This window comes from Physeter macrocephalus, chromosome 17, assembly GCF_002837175.3.
Source record: "Physeter macrocephalus isolate SW-GA chromosome 17, ASM283717v5, whole genome shotgun sequence".
NCBI classification, from domain to species: domain Eukaryota; kingdom Metazoa; phylum Chordata; class Mammalia; order Artiodactyla; family Physeteridae; genus Physeter; species Physeter macrocephalus.
Window position 1 is genome coordinate 15,628,162 of NC_041230.1, and position 15,885 is coordinate 15,644,046.

Genomic DNA, 15,885 nt, shown 5'->3' on the forward strand with positions numbered 1-15,885 from the left:
GTTTTAATTACCAGTGTCTGTAATGTTATCTATCCATAACTGCCTGAAATAGACCATCACCGAGGGTGAGCGGACCACCTGAGCTGCTACTTCCACACACAGCTCTTATCGGCTCCCCGGTCACAGCACTGTGCTTAAAAAAAAAGTTTAATGCTTCCCTCGAAACGTTTACTTAGAGCGAAAAAATTGTTTCTTGTTTAGGGGAAGTGCCTTTATCTTTTTCTTTCAAAGTGAAGAAACAAGCTGATCTTATTAAATGCTATTTGGAGGTCAGAGTAATAGGCAGAAAATGGAACTGGCCTTGACATTCTTCAACTAAAGTTTACACTCTTGGAGCGGTGTTTTTTGTCAGTCACAAATAGCATTATGACACTAATAGGAAGGAAAATTCTTTATTTTTGAAACCTCCTTGAGCTGAGATGGGCCGCTCTTCAGATGTTAGTAAGTGTGTATACTGTGAAGATGAAGTATCCCTTACTTTCTGAGCTTGCGGGAGATGAAAGATAGGCCAGCTTTTGAAAATGGCCTGCGTGGCACATGCTATAAATGAGCAGGGAAAGCAATCGAGCTAATAGATTACAGTAATTACCCAATCTTTGGCTAGTTTGTATTGGCAAACTATAAATACAGTACACATTAGAACAAGGTGCTTACAGGATGTACATGAAAGGTCATTGTAATTTGCAAGTCGCTAGTCATTAGAATATGCTAAAAACCATTGCTTCAGGGCTCAGATTTTAATGATGAATACATTGATTATTAAGTAGCAGAGGAAAAATGTACAAGAGCTGCTGTGGTGTAATGATAGGTCGCTTTATTTTGGGAAGGAAATCAACTCAGCTTCAGAATGCATGCATTGAGGAATATAATTGCAGTGAGGAAAATTCCTCGGAGGAGCTTGGCCCATATTAAAAGCAAAAACTTGAGACATGTTTGTGATAAGATTACTAATAAATCTCTGCTAAGTCTTAGACTCCTGACAATAATACAGCAACAGAGTACTTCATCTTCTCCAAGCTTTAGAATTTAAGATCAGTCACAAACAATCTAAATTACGACTCATGCTAGGCAGATGCAGTACTGGACGATACTGCTCGTCATAAATCTCTCGTTCCTTATATGCAAATTAAACTCCATTTTAAAAGATAATTTTTCACATGGTGATCGCCTTTATTTGCAAAATGCTGGTGATTTTTAAGGGGGAGAGAAAAAGCCAGGCTCCAGATCCGGGAATGATTTTGTGCGAGAGGGGTGTCAGGGGCACGTACTCTGGACCCGTTGGGTGGCTGCCACCAACTTTGGAGAGAAGTTAGGAACCACGAGGGGCTTACGCTTGCCTTTGCTGTGCCCAGCAGCCGCCTTGGCAACTGGCCGTCGGGGTTCCCTGGTTCCATCTACACTGTGAGGCTCTCTGACCTTTTATAGCAGAGCTCGGTGCCCATCCTGCTCCTTCTGGGATGGAAGCATTTTCTCTGACAGCCCCTCCTCCCCCAAGGCAAGCTCCCCTCGCAGCGTGCGCTGTGCTAACCTCCTGACTTTTTGGGGGTTTGTTTGTTTGCATTTTAGAGGTAAAGCAGCTTACATCTGTGTCCTGAGGGTGAAGAGCTTGTTTCTCTCCTTATCCCCGCCTGTCCTCTTGAAATGTTTGTGTCTCAAGCACTGAATTTTTATTGTGGGGCTGTTGGTGGGAAACTTGGAAAGAATTAAAAGAGTGGGATGGCCTGCTTTTTCTGAAATCTATCATTCCACCACGTCAGCCATCAGTGCCTGGGGTCTGTGGGACATGTTCTGCTTCGGGTAGAGCCAAGGGCAGTGGTACCCGGGTGTGATGAGGTCTCCCCAGGTCCCCAGGGACACTGATGCTGGCTGCCAGCAATCTGGCAAAAGAGCCAAGCCAGGGGGTTTTCATAGCCCACCCAGCTCCCCAAGGCAGCCTGGCAGTGGGTTGCTGGGGACAGTTTCATTCTTTATGTGCCTCCAAAGAAACGTCAGGACAGAGGGTCAAGGTGACAGTGGGTTCCCTTCCGGACAGCCGCACCAGACTGGAAATCTGGTTTGCATCAGAGGCTTGGCAAGTGCCTGCTTTTCCCTGGTGCTATGGGCAGGCTCCTACTTATTTTTCGGATGTTTTCGTGGTTCTACGGTGTAATGGCAGGTCCCAAGGAAGTGTGAAGTCTATTTGTGCTTCCCTTTGTCTGTCATTCTACCCCACAGCCTCCGTACACACACACACACACACACACACACACACACGCACACACACGCACACACACTCTCCCTCTCTCTCTCTCTCTCTCTCTCTCTCCAAGTTAATGGACTTAAAACCCAAGTGCTTGTTGATCGGTGCCGATAAAACCCTTTCCAGGGGGAAGGGACTGGCAGCTCCTCAGGGGCGATGTCATGAGAACCGGGTGGTGCATCACATCCCGTTGGGTCCTGTGTAGCCAGTGATTTCATCAGCCTGTGCATTAAGCGGCAACACCGCACAAGGGTGAAAGTATAAATATGCTTTACAATGCTCAGCTTCCGATCATAAGAATACTTCCTGAGTGGATGTAAATTTACAACAGGTGCTTATCAAATGTGAAAATGCTTGCAAATCAGAAACAAACTTGAGGGTTGTGAACGTATTTCAGTGATGGTTCTTGCAAGGGCTGTGCTTGATGCCGAGCAATGATGTGTTCCTCTTTAGTTTCTACACGAAGTGTCTTTCCATGGTTTGCCACAGGGAAAATGATGATGGCTGAGCCTCAGATTCTGGTGTTAAGACGCAGATTTGTTTAAGAAAATCCGTACTTACCACTGGGGCACAAATACAGCCAAAATGCCCTAAATTCACATGAGAGATCTTTACTTTCAGAAGAACTAATATTTTCCTTGATTGCATGTTTCTACCAGAAGGCAGGCATCCTCTAACCATCTCTGCAGAGTCCGTGATAGAAATGTTTTTGAACTGTCTCTTTCTCAATGACTGAGTATGCTGTATCCAGAAAATAAGGGGAGGGGATGGCTTCTTTTGCTGGTTGGACTGCCCTAAACAGTAAATTCCTCAGTATAATTGGGCCTTGTATGTTTCTCTCTGAATGGCACTTGTATTTTTTTTTGAAGCTTTAAAATAGTACCCACCCCCTTGCCCCCCAAATCTTTAAGGTTTGCTCTCAAGATGTACTTGTTATGCAGGGAGTAATTAGCCTGTTACAGAGATATTAATTAACATGTTAGGAATGTTTTCTTTATTAATGAGAAATTCACACATTCTATTTAAATTAATTTGTATAGTTTAAAATTAATTTATCGTGGTCTTTGATGACCTCAAATCTACGAAGACAAAACCGGAGTATTGTACTAACTGGTAAACCATTCATTAAACATTTTATGCAAATAGTGTTTGTTTATAAACAAATTAACTGCAAGGATTTTCAAAACAGGTGCTGTGTTGTGAATGCGTACTAAATGATGTGGTACTGAAAGAATTAATTAGACCTTCGGATGTAATTAGTTGCAATAATTTGCGTGATTAGCGGCTTGGTTAAGAAGTAAGACACACACATTGTAACGCACGGGAGAGCCACTGCAGTGGTTTTGTCTTTCATATGGTGAGGATAAGCCTTCTCCATGTTTAGGAAATTTTTCAAAAAATTGCTGACATAGCTGGAGTTAATTGCCATGTGTCCTGTCGGGGGGAACGTGGTGGTGGTTTGTTTTCCCTCTTTCTCCCTTGGTTTCTTCCCGTGTATAGCCACTGGCTGCACCTCTGTTTGTTTGCACCTTTATGAATTTTTAAAAGAGAAAGTTGTTAACCCCAGATCTTTGCATCCCCAGAGGAAATGACGACACTTAACACTTTGAGGGTTAAAAGACGGAGAATGCAATTATTATAAGCCAAATGAAACATGCCCCGCATTTCAAGATGGGCTGTTATCGCTCAGGGAATAGCTGCAGTCATTTTTTTGACATCCCAGTGGAAGTGTCTCGCCTCTTCTTGCAGAAGATGGGCGGCCACGGTGAACAGTTTTGTCCGACGGGCTGTGGAAACGGGTAATTGTCACTGCTGATGGCTTGTTTACATGATGCTGGCGTTCTAGGGGCAAGGCCACCGAGGTGCCTGGACCACTGCATTCAACTATGTCTGTTCTCTAGGGCCATGTTGCGGTGACATGGTTCTCCAAGTCTTGGGACCCACTGACCCCTGCCCTCTCTGCTGGGGAGCTTTACATAGCATGATCTGGCTTTGGAGAATCCTGGTGGAAAACAGACTAGAATTACTTCATTCATTACTTCAAAAATATTCTTTGCGTATTCTGGGGACATAGTAGTGATGGATACCGACGAGGTTCTTTTTCTCATGGTGCTTTGTGTAGGGCAGAGACAAATGAACATGTGACGTTTCAGCTAATTTTAGCTATGAAGAAATATGAAGAAAATAAAACACAATAATCCGGTGGAAACTGACTGAGGGGACTGGAGAGGGACTAAGTCTACACAATTTTTCAGAGCTTTTAAGTAGGTCCCCCTTGCTTGCAACTTTCGCTCCATTCTATTTTAATATGAAACTTCTCTGACTGTAACACATGTTAATTTCTCTGTGTGTGGCTGTACTAAATGACACAATGTATGCATAGATACCTAGCATGGGGCCTCCCGGCAAAGCAGGAGCTCACTAAACGACTGCTGGGTGTGAATCCAAATCTTGCTTGATCAGATGCCCGTGCACACTCTTGTGATTTTGGTAAAAGCTCTAGAGAAGAACTGGGACGATGTTCCTCATGCAAGCATGCAATTCCTTTTGCAGCCCCTCTGAGCAGCTGTCGCTCTTGCATCCTTCCCTAGGCAATGGTGATGAGACAGGCTAGAGGTAGTGGGTAATTGGTGAAGGGGAGCCCAAGGACTAAAATAAGCCTGTTAGTTTAATGTGTGTGCGTGTGTGTGTGTGTGACATGCCCTGCTCTTCCCGAAACCTGGTAAATGACAGCAAGACTTGACACGTATGGGTTTCACAATTTACAGAAGTCTCCTTTACCAAGGGTTAGCTAGTTCCTCCACTACCAGGCTGAATGACCTTGGGATGATGCCTGAGCTCCCTTCTGGCTCGAGCTGTCAACAACTACTCTTGGCCTGGGAGAGACTGAGGATTTCAAGATGAAAACTTGTGAGTTTTCCAGCGGCCCAAAGCTTTCTCTCCTCTGAATTTCTTGGTGCTGCTTGATTCTGTTCATCCTCATTTTCAGTCGCTGTTTGCCAAGCAGTCTTTAAAACAGGGCCTTTTTGGACAATGTTTGAACTTGAACAAAATTAACGTTTGCGTGTCATCAGTAGCCGCAGTGCATCATTCTGGGCAGTGAAGGATGAAAAGTCAGAGAAAGTGGGCCACTTGATTAAAATGAACAATCAAGGAAAGTTCTGAAAGATGGATACAGAGAGCTGGGCTGTTAATTTACGTGGACTCGATTCCCATTGCAAAGGGACATTTTTTTCCCCTCTGAAACTTTTAAGAAATTAGGTGTTAGAGCTGAACCGGTGCACCACTCAACTTAGAAGAGAATTTGATTTTATGTGGTGCCTTTCCCACCCTGGCACTCTCTAATATTGCATATCAAGAGCTCCTGGCTGCAGAGTGGCGGAGAGGGAGGGCCAGTTTGAATGATTCCTGAGAAGGTGATGAACAACCCAAGCTTTCTGCTCAGCACTTGGAGAAGCACTTCCTGTGAAGTTTTAAAGCTTCTCTTCTCTGGGCCTTTGCGCTTCCGTCCCTTCCTTGAACTATGATCACAAATACCATCGCATCCTGCAAGATTCAACTTGGATGTGGTCTCCCCCCACCCACCGCAGGTATCATTAGTAGTTTCTCTCTCTGAAATAACCTCTATGGCAACATGTCTATACGATTGTGATCTGTCTGTGTGTGTCCTTAGGAAAGTAGCTGGCCTTTACAGTAGAGCACCTGTACTGCACCTGTGCAGTGGAACCACTCAGGCTCACCTGAACACAAACCAAATGCTCGTGATGCGGCTCCTGACAAAAGCAAGGGCCCCCTTGCTCTTTCTCCTTCTGCATGGGGAGGAGAGTGGATTGGCAGACCGCAGATGAATGAAATCCACCTGTGCCTCTCACAGGCTTGCCTTTAAGTCTCGTTCTCTCCCAGGCTGGAGGAAGGCTTGGTGACTCATGAAGGATGGTTCTGTAAGTCACATATTTTTTTTTTTTTGCGGTACGCAGGCCTCACGCTGTTGTGGCCTCTCCCGTTGCGGAGCATAGGCTCCGGACGCGCAGGCTCCGGACGCGGAGGCTCCGGACGCGCACGCTCCGGACGCGCAGGCTCAGCGGCCATGGCTCACGGGCCCAGCCGCTCCGCGGCATGTGGGATCCTCCCGGACGGGGGCACGAACCCGTGTCCCCTGCATCGGCAGGCGGACGCTCAACCACTGCGCCACCAGGGAAGCCCTGTAAGTCACATATTCTTGAAATCGCCTCTGATTACAATAGTTATTGTCTTTTGAGAACACACTCATTGTTCACATGCTACCAAGGAAGATCCAAATAACAACCTAGCTATTCCTCTTACTGGTGTGTTACTGCTCTTTTCTGAGCCTCAGTGTCTCCCGCTGCAGAACAGTTCTTGTGTGTCAGAGTTCCTTCCCACTCGGATACTTTAAGAGCCTATATTTGGTCTTGAAACAATTACAGAACCAGGGCGTACATTAGCCCAAGTTATTTCCTTTGCCCTCCTTAGGTCCTCTTTAATTTGGGGTTGCACAGTTATTTTTGGGTCATTTTTTTCTCCCTCTTTTCAGTGTAATGTACAGAAAAACAGTGTTTAAAAGAGACCTTGTAGAATCAGACTTGGATTTAAACAGAATTCTATGAAATTCGTGCTTAAGCATGTTTGGGGTGAAAAAGATTGGAAAAGGGGATCTTCTCTTAGACTTAAGTAGCTGGAGCTAGAAATAAGTTGCAAGGAAGAAGGAAGTAGGTATCCAGAGAAATCCAGTATATCCTGAAGGGTCTGGCTGACTAGGACAGAGACATGGTGCCTTTTTGGTGGGAGGGCTCGGGTGATGCTAAAAACAAGGAAAAATCTGAACAACCACAATGATTACTACTAACGCTCATCTTCAAAGAGCCATGAACTCTTTAGTATCTACAAAATATGTGAGGCTTCAGTTGAAGTTTTTATCGGAGAGATGCATCTGGGGCTCTATTTCATCTTCACTCAGATGAAGGCAACCTTGAGGGCTGGACGGAAGGAGGTTGAGGTAGGTGGAGAGAGTTCTGAGGATAGAGAAGGAATATCCTTGCAGAGGTGCCTTGGAAAGCTTGGTGTCCTGTGTTGGCATATAGAAAAATTCATTAGGTGAGGCCGCCATCTTGAATGGCGTCAGACTTGGGTGTTAGTCTCATTTGGCCCCCTTACTTGACTGAGCAACCTCTCTGGGCCTTAATTTGTATGCTGATCATGTAAGAATGACAAGCTCTACCTTGCAGGGTTGTTACAAGGAATAGAATCTATGGCGCAGGCACTCAACGAGTGCTTTGTTATTAACCGCATGGGTGCCAACCCTCTGGTTTCCAGATGTCCATTCTAGTTGGGGGTCTGTCTTCTCTCTGCCTCTCCCCTCACTGTTTTGAAGAGCTAGTTGCTTTTTAAGGGAGCTATTGATAGACCATGTCATAGGTATATTGCAGGGTCCAGCATGAACATCTCCAAGTGAACATTTTGGAAACACAAAGAAAAAGGGTTAGAGGTGTGAGAAGACTGGCATCAAAAGACGGCTCAAAGAAGAAGACAAGTCATCTCATCAACGTAGGAATTCACTGATCTTGGCTCAGAGATGGGGTTAGGGTTAACATTCCTTATTTGGTCAATGTCCCTGGTTGAAAGGGGGAACCTGTCCAGAGCAGTGCCCTCACCAAGTGGTTTGTTTCTTTTTGGAAATTCCTCTCCATATCCGAGGTGCCATAATGACTCACCTGACCATTGCCTTTCGAATGATTTCCTTTGGGGCAGCTCTATCTAGAGCCTCTGCTTGGTGTTTCCTACCATTGGCAAGATGAAAAGGATGCTGGAGAACATGTTTCTCTGGTTCCTAAGCATCAGCAAATTTGAGTACGCGTCCAAAGGTAATTGTATTAGCCGACGTGATAGTCCCTCTCTCATGGTCGTTACGAATCCCAGTGATAAAGCGTGTATGTTCCAATGATTATAGGAATTTTATTTTCATCTGGTTTTTATATGGCTATAAATATTTTGCATTTACCAAATAAAGTGGTTGCTACGTAGAGATCATAACTCCTGGGACCTAAAATTTGCTTCAGATGATAGGCAAATTATAGACTACAATATGTGATCAAACAGCAGTATGGGGAACTTAAATAGAGTGAGCCCTGAGGACGGAGGCTGCTCAAGACTATGGGGGATGGACTAAATGGGAGTTTTAGCAAAGCTATGGCTGATTCCAGCAGATAAATTATGCTCTGCCTTTTTGTATCTCTTTGGGACTGTACTACATAAATTATGACCAAATATAATTTAGGCTATCAGCCTATATTTCTGAACATCCATCTTGTACATTTTAAGTACAAAATTACCATTTTGCAGAAGTATAAAATTGAGACAAATTTTTTTCCATCTGTGCATTTAACTTCTGCATACTTTATAGCAGCTAAAGGGTTCGAGAGGACCTCATTACCATCCAGAGGGGACGATAGCCCCGCGACTATATAACTGTATTAAGATCTCCATAAATGGGAGTAAAGTTGGAGGGACAGTAGAATGTGGAATTATATATTCTTTCTTAAATGGAGATGTAACTTTTATATAAAATGGCTCATCTCTGCTTTCCTGAATAAGAATAACTATTTATAAATTCAAACTTGCTGATGAAGAAGTCTGTGTTTATGAAAAGCCCTTTGAAACATGCAGAAAAGGGCAGGCTGTCAGTGACCAAGAGTGTACCATGGGGGCTTCCAGAGACGTCTAGGGTATTGGTCTGGACTTGAACACTGGTGTGGTCCACAGAGATGGTAGGGGACCCTTGGACCCCTATTCTACTGTCACTCAAGCCAACCTCAGCTTTCTTTTTTTAATATTTATTTATTTTCTTTATTTTTTTTTGGCTGTGTCAGGTCTTAGTTGCGGCATGCGGGATCTTTCGTTGAGGCATGCAGCCTCTTTTCTCCAGTTGTGGCGTGCGAGTTTTCTCTTTCTAGTTGTGACGCATGGGCTCCAGGGTGCGTGGGCTCGTGGGCTCTGTAGTTTGCAGCACGCGGGCTCTCTCGTTGAGGCGCATGAGCTCAGTAGTTGTGGCGCGCAGGCTTAATCGCCCCGCAGCAAGTGGAATCTTAGGTCCCTGACCAGGGATGGAGCCCTCGTCCCCTGCATTGGAAGGCAGATTCTTTACCACTGGACCACCAGGGAAGTCCCCAACCTCACCTTTCTGAGTGATGGCAAGTGGGGACCTTGGATATGTCTTGTGCCTGCCCATCAGGGGTAAGGCATGGGGCTCCTTGTGACTTCAGGTCATTGGCTTCCCAAGAGGCCAAGGTGGAGCAGGGGGGCCATGCTTGACTAAGAAGCAATGAGGAGAGAAGAAAGGGGGCAACGCAGTTTCCTTCCATCTGCCTGGCAAACGGAAGTCTTCCAAGGGTAGTTGGTAAATCTCCAGCAAGGGACCAGAGCAGCCTCCAGCCTAGATTTCCTTAAGACTCGGGGTGACACTGCTCTGATGACCATCACTGCATCTGAGGGCAATTTTTCTAGTGTTGTACTGCTGGTCATCCCAGCTGAAATGGAGCCTCTACTGGTTTACACCGTGGAGTGATAGCAGAGAGGGATGATGTAAGACTTTAGACCGTTCAGGCCAAGTGGACAGAGCTGTTTAACCTTCAACGCATACCCCTCACTCCTTCACATACCACGAATAGTGTTTTTTTTTTGAAAGATCTTAGTGAATTTTCTCTCTTAATCTTTGCTTCTATATATGACTCTTTTCTCCCCCTCTCAAACTACTTTTTCATTTTTTATTTTCCCATGTCTCTTCTCTCTTCTTGGGTGTGTGTCTATTTCAGCCAAAAAGGTGGCTTGTTGGTCTACTCAGCACCTGCTATGAGCGAGCTCTGTTCGAGGTGCTGAGGGAGGTGCCCCCAGTTTCGCCCTCAGGGGACTGCAGCACAGGTGGAGAGAAAGGATGTCCAGGGGCCCTGAGAATGGACAGTCAAGGGTTCTTGTCGAGCCAGAGGTTTGGGTGTAACTCCTGTGGAGCATCCAGACACAATGGTGACGACCCTGGACACTAGTGGGGTTTGTTTCATGTGCCAAATAACATGTTAGATCACCGTTTACTCAGAAGTTTGGGGACACATCAAATGAGATCAAGGGGAAGAAGGGTTTTGAGAGGGGAGGGTGCCTGGCCCTGCTCTGTGGGGGCGGCTTTGGGAGGATAAAGGTGCCAGCTCCACTGCTCCTGGGCACACTGTTCCGAGAAGGCATCAACAGACGCTTCTTTCGTGGGGAAAGTCTGGTCCTATGTAACGTGGAGGACTTCTTATTTTCTCTAGGGGACATGGCTCACAGGGGGGTCTGAGGGATTGGATCCAGGACTGGCTCTTCTAAAGGGGCTCAGGGCCACTGTGGGATCCATCCTTGTCTTAGGTTCCCTGAATTCAAAGTGGAGATGTGTCCAGCAGAGGAAGCCCAGCTTTTACATCATTGACAAAATGATTGGGGGAGAAAGTAACAAAAAGCAGAACCCACTGAAACCCAAGACGGGGACCTTGAAAGCCCCTCCACCTGCGCCAGCCTCGGGTGGAGGATGTCAACTTACCATTTTTTCATTCCTTCATTCGCTAATTAGTAACTGTTTATTGAGGACCTACTATGAGCCAGGCATATTCTACCTCAGACTAAGTTCTACCTAGAGCTTTCAGACCACTAGGTAATTAATAAGAAATATAAGAAATAAGTTTTAAAAATTCCAGTTGGTAAAAACTGCTCTTCATATCTTCTTTAGAAAGTAAAACAGAGACATTATTTAGAAAGTGACAGGAATTGGTGGCCACGCTAGCATGGGCGGCAGGAAGTCCTCTCCGAGGAGGTGACTGCTGAACCTGGAAGGTGAGAAGAAGGCAGCCGTGGTTGGGGGCCCAGCAGAGGGACACACACGAGGAGGGCCCAGGAAGGCACTGTGAAGACACCATCCCCCCCAACCCCACGCCCCCTGGCTACACCTCTGTCCCTGGTTTACTCACCTCATTAGAGCCTTGAATCAACACACTTTTCCAAAGTCACCAGCAAGTGAGTGACGCAGGGGGCAGCCGAATGCAGGCTTCCTGCCTCAGACTTCCTCCCATCACCCCTCTGTGTGTTTAGACTTGGATGGAGCTCCTGTGATTGGGGACAGAGAGAAGCAATGATTGTCCATCACCTCCATCACCTTCAGGTCCTTGTAAATCAGGGGCAGCAATTTTGAGAACAGAGCAATGTCAAACCTGTTTAAAGAGGGTCCTCCTTCCTGATGGCCACCTCTCACCCCTCCCCCAGGGCCGTGACATCGCACAACTACAGGGGCTGCCCTATTCCCAGTGGAGTACATGTGAACGGGGGCCTGCCCCGTGCATCGGGGTAGAGCCACCCCATGGCTCACGTGTGCCCTGGAAACACTGAGCCCAGAAGATCTGGAGGCCGGCTGCGCCCATCATCAACACGTGACTCCTCTCTAAATCACAGGCTCAGATTCAGAAAGGGTGCAACTGGAGATCAGCTTAGAACAAGGACGGATGGACAGGGCCGTGCAGTATCGGGAGAGGAAGGTGGCTGACTCTGATCCTTTCTCAAAAGCCCAAGGTCACACCCTTGGCAGAGCCTGGTCATCAGAGCTGAGACTCACTCTTACCAGTTGCAGGTGGTAGAATGACCTTGACCTGGAAATGCACCTCTGGTTGTCATCAGCATACTTTATCCCTGTGGTCAATCACCCCAGGAAGCCAGCCAGCAATCCCAAACCAGCTTATCAAATCACCATGAAAAAAATCATAGACACTGGGCCCTTATCATGAGTACATGTTTTTTTGCTGAAGGCAACCATCCAGTCAGATTGGACCTAAGCCTGAAGTCTGTAGGAAAAGTTTTGGGTGGCACCTGGGGTGGCAGTTAAAATGGTGAAGGGGAGAGTGTGTGGCAGGAAGCAGGATGGATGGTCAGTGGAAGCCTGAGGAAAACCAACATCAAGGGGCAGGTTGAGAATGCAGAAGTCATGGAGTGTTCAGAGAGGTAGAAAGAAAACCGATGGTCAAGGGGGTAGATGGTTTCAAGGTGGCAGCAGTGGTCACCAGTGGTACATGCAGCAGAGATATCCAGCAGGTGTAAGGTTTGAAAAGTGCCTGTTAGATCCGGCTGTAGGGAGGTCATGGATGATTTGGGTAGGTGAGGGGAGCAAGTGAGGGTCGAGGGTGGCTTGTTTAGGCTGGAAAAGCCTCGAGCCAGTGATGATGGAGAGACTGAAGGAGAGGAGAGAGAAGAAGGTTTGTCTTCAGCAGAAGGATGGTTTGCTGAGACAGGAGGGAAGGAGGTATGGTCACGAATGTTTCTAAGTCCTTAGGTGGCAGACCGCACACTGCATGGTGGGTGAGGAAGAGGATGGAACAGGGTTCGAACTTAGATGGTTGGCAGCAGGGAAAAGATGGAGCAGGTGAAGAAACTGAGCCTGTGGCTGAGAGCAGTGAGTTTGATGAACTGATGCGGGCTCTGGGCTGAGCGTAAAGCGGAGCAGCCAGGAGGGGGCTGATACAGGAGGGGAAAGTTGGGGTCCATTTCCCAGAGGTCTCCAGGAAGTCAAAACCCAAGTGTCTGGAGACTGAGAGGTGAGGCAGCTGTGATCAGAGACATGGGCGTGGGCATGTCAGAATCCTGAGACCAGCCCCACCTCCCCTGGGACAACTCTGGTGGGTGGCTGTGTGGAGGAACAGTCAGCCTCGAATCCTGGGTCTCCTGTGTGAGACTGAACAAGATGCTTTACCTCTCTGGGTTTCCCCTGCCACGGTGATGCTGCTTCCATGATGGGGTTGGAGCTGCCATAATGCAAAGCAGAACCGTGTCAGGGATTGGGCAAAATGATCCACGTGATGGTCTTAGGCCGGGGCCTGGCATAGTGCAATGCTTAATACATGATGGTTGCTGTTACCACCACCACGACCATCATCCTCATCTTCATCATCCTCATCTTCATCATCATCCTCATCCTCATCATCTTCATCATCATCATCCTCGTCTTCATCATCCTCATCTTCATCATCATCCTCATCCTCATCATCTTCATCATCATCATCCTCATCTTCTTCATCATCATTATCTTCAGCAGCATCATCTTCATTATCGTCCTCATCCTCATCTTCATCATCATCATCTTCATCATCATCCTCATCCTCGTCTTCATCATCATCATCATCATCTTCATCCTCATCCTCATCCTCGTCTTCATCATCATCATCCTCATCCTCATCCTCATCTTCATCATCATCATCATCATCCTCATCCTCATCCTCGTCTTCATCATCATCATCTTCATCCTCATCCTCATCCTTGTCTTCATCATCATCTTCTTCATCCTCATCCTCATCCTCGTCTTCATCATCATCATCATCATCCTCATCCTCATCTTCATCATCATCTTCTTCATCATCATCTTCAACAGCATCATCATCTTCATCATCATCCTCATCCTCATCTTCATCAGCATCATCATCTTCATCAGCATCATCTTCATCATCATCCTCATCCTCGTCTTCATCATCATCATCATCTTCATCTTCATCATCATCATCATCATCATCATCATCTCATGGAAACAGGCCTCTAGAAAGCTCTGTGGCAGGTCCTAGGAGGGAAATCATAAAAGAATGAGAATGCACAAGGCACAAAGGGGATGGGAACGGGAGCCTGCTCTGGGGATGCTGAGCATGGATGAGCGCATACCTGAGCGTGTTGTGAGGCAAGAGGGTGGAGACGGGTCTGTATAAGCCCAGTGTTTCTTCTTTCCTTGCTTCGTGCCTCAGTTTCCCTGTATTTGAAATAAAGAATTGGAGAAGGGGCCTTTTAATTCCCTCCAGTACTCTCATCCCGATTCTGTCTCCCTGTCCTGGGGTTTTGCTGAAATGTCACCCCGCCCACTCCTTCTGCAGGGCCTGAATCTCTCAGTGACAAAGTCACATGGTTCCAGGGGCCCCGGCTGTTTCCCCGAACAGGAGGATGGTGCTTTGTGGCCAACCAGAAGCCAACTATTTGTACAGAACAAGGCTGCTAAAATGCAAAGTGGAAACGTGTCAGGGGAAAATATGTCCTGTCCCCCAAAGAGAGATGGCTGCACGGTGAGTCAGACCCGCAGGACAGTGGAGGATGCTATGTAGAGTTTCTGAGGCCTCCTTGTCTGTTTACTAGTGCTCCCATCTGACAAAACCAAGGGGTGAGTAACAGTGGGTGTGGGGCTGGGGAGGGACAGAGGGCCGGTTCAGCGTCCAAGACTTTGGCCTCTGCTTTGGACGGCAAGCTTGACCTTGCATGTGGTTATCAAGTGGGGTAATATCCTTCCCAGTGGGTTTGGGGACAGTGGGGAGCATGTCTTCTATCAAATGACCCATCTGTGGAGTCATTTGGCCGTGGGGAATGACCTCAGGGTCATTCAGAGTGAGCAGAGCTCTTCCAGCCACCATCCCCCCAACACACGCAGGCTGCCAAAGACTTGGACTTGGAGAGGCAAGGTCAGTCCTGGCCCTGCTGGGCAAGGAGCAGGGAAGTGAAATGCAAGTTGACAATACAAACTGCCAGAGCCAAATTCTTCAAGGGCAGCATGGCCTGTGCCCGCAGGTCCTGTCTCTGCCTTGAGCAAAGGTGCTCGGACATGCCTGAGGCCAGAAACCAAAGCCTTCAGGGTGAGACCTCTTCCAGAGCCACACGGCTTCCTGATTTCCAGCCCGTGCTTTGGTGTAGGAGCGGGAGGCCTGTGGAAGAGGCGCGGGTCCTGTGGAGGAATGCAATCTTGCGCGTGTTTGCCCAGCACCCTGTTTGTTTCCCGCACAGAACACTGACCTCTCGTAAGCCTGTGCTTTCCAACTTCACCAAGGGTTACTGTACAGCTCTGATTCCTCCCCTGATTATCTTGAAGCCTGTCAAGCTGTAAGGTTCTCCCTCCGCTCTCTGCTCTTTCTTCCTAATAGACATGAAACAGGCCAGTCAATGATATTTTACTTGTCTTCCCACTGCGTGTCTCTTCTTCTGATCAGTTTAGGCGGGTTTGACTGCAGAAAGTCAGAAGGGAGGTTAAGATCTGAAAAGTTCAGCCAAATGTTATCAGCCTCAGAGATGTTGCTAAGGGAGAGGCCCCCCCAGCCCTTGGCGACCGGAGCCAATAATAGCTGCGATGCACTGATAGCATCAACGCCTGTCAAAGATCCAGGCGTTTGTGGTTCGTCTGTAAACGCAAACACCTGTATCCAGTCAAGCTATGATGGTTATCCTCTCTTTCCCTGTCATTCCCTTCGGTTCCTTGAAGGGGCTGCCAGGATGTTCTAAGCTGTGAGTTGATTTATAAAGTGAAGGGTCTCTCCGAAACTTTGGCACGGCCGGGGAAATTGACTAAAGCGCGCCTCTCCTTCGGGGTTGACGCTGCCTTTTGACAATGGTGAGTGAAATCGACAGTCTTCTTTTAATTACATTTTTGAACCTGTGGCACCAACGGCCTGAGCTGTGGGAAACAGGGGCTTGGGCGGACTTTTATTGTCTCAACATGCCCCCTTGAAAGGACGCTTGGTACTTGTTTGAGATTTTTCTGTGTGATGAATTAGATCAAAGTGACTAATAAACAGTGTCCGTGGAAGCTCTTCAGAACACAGTATATG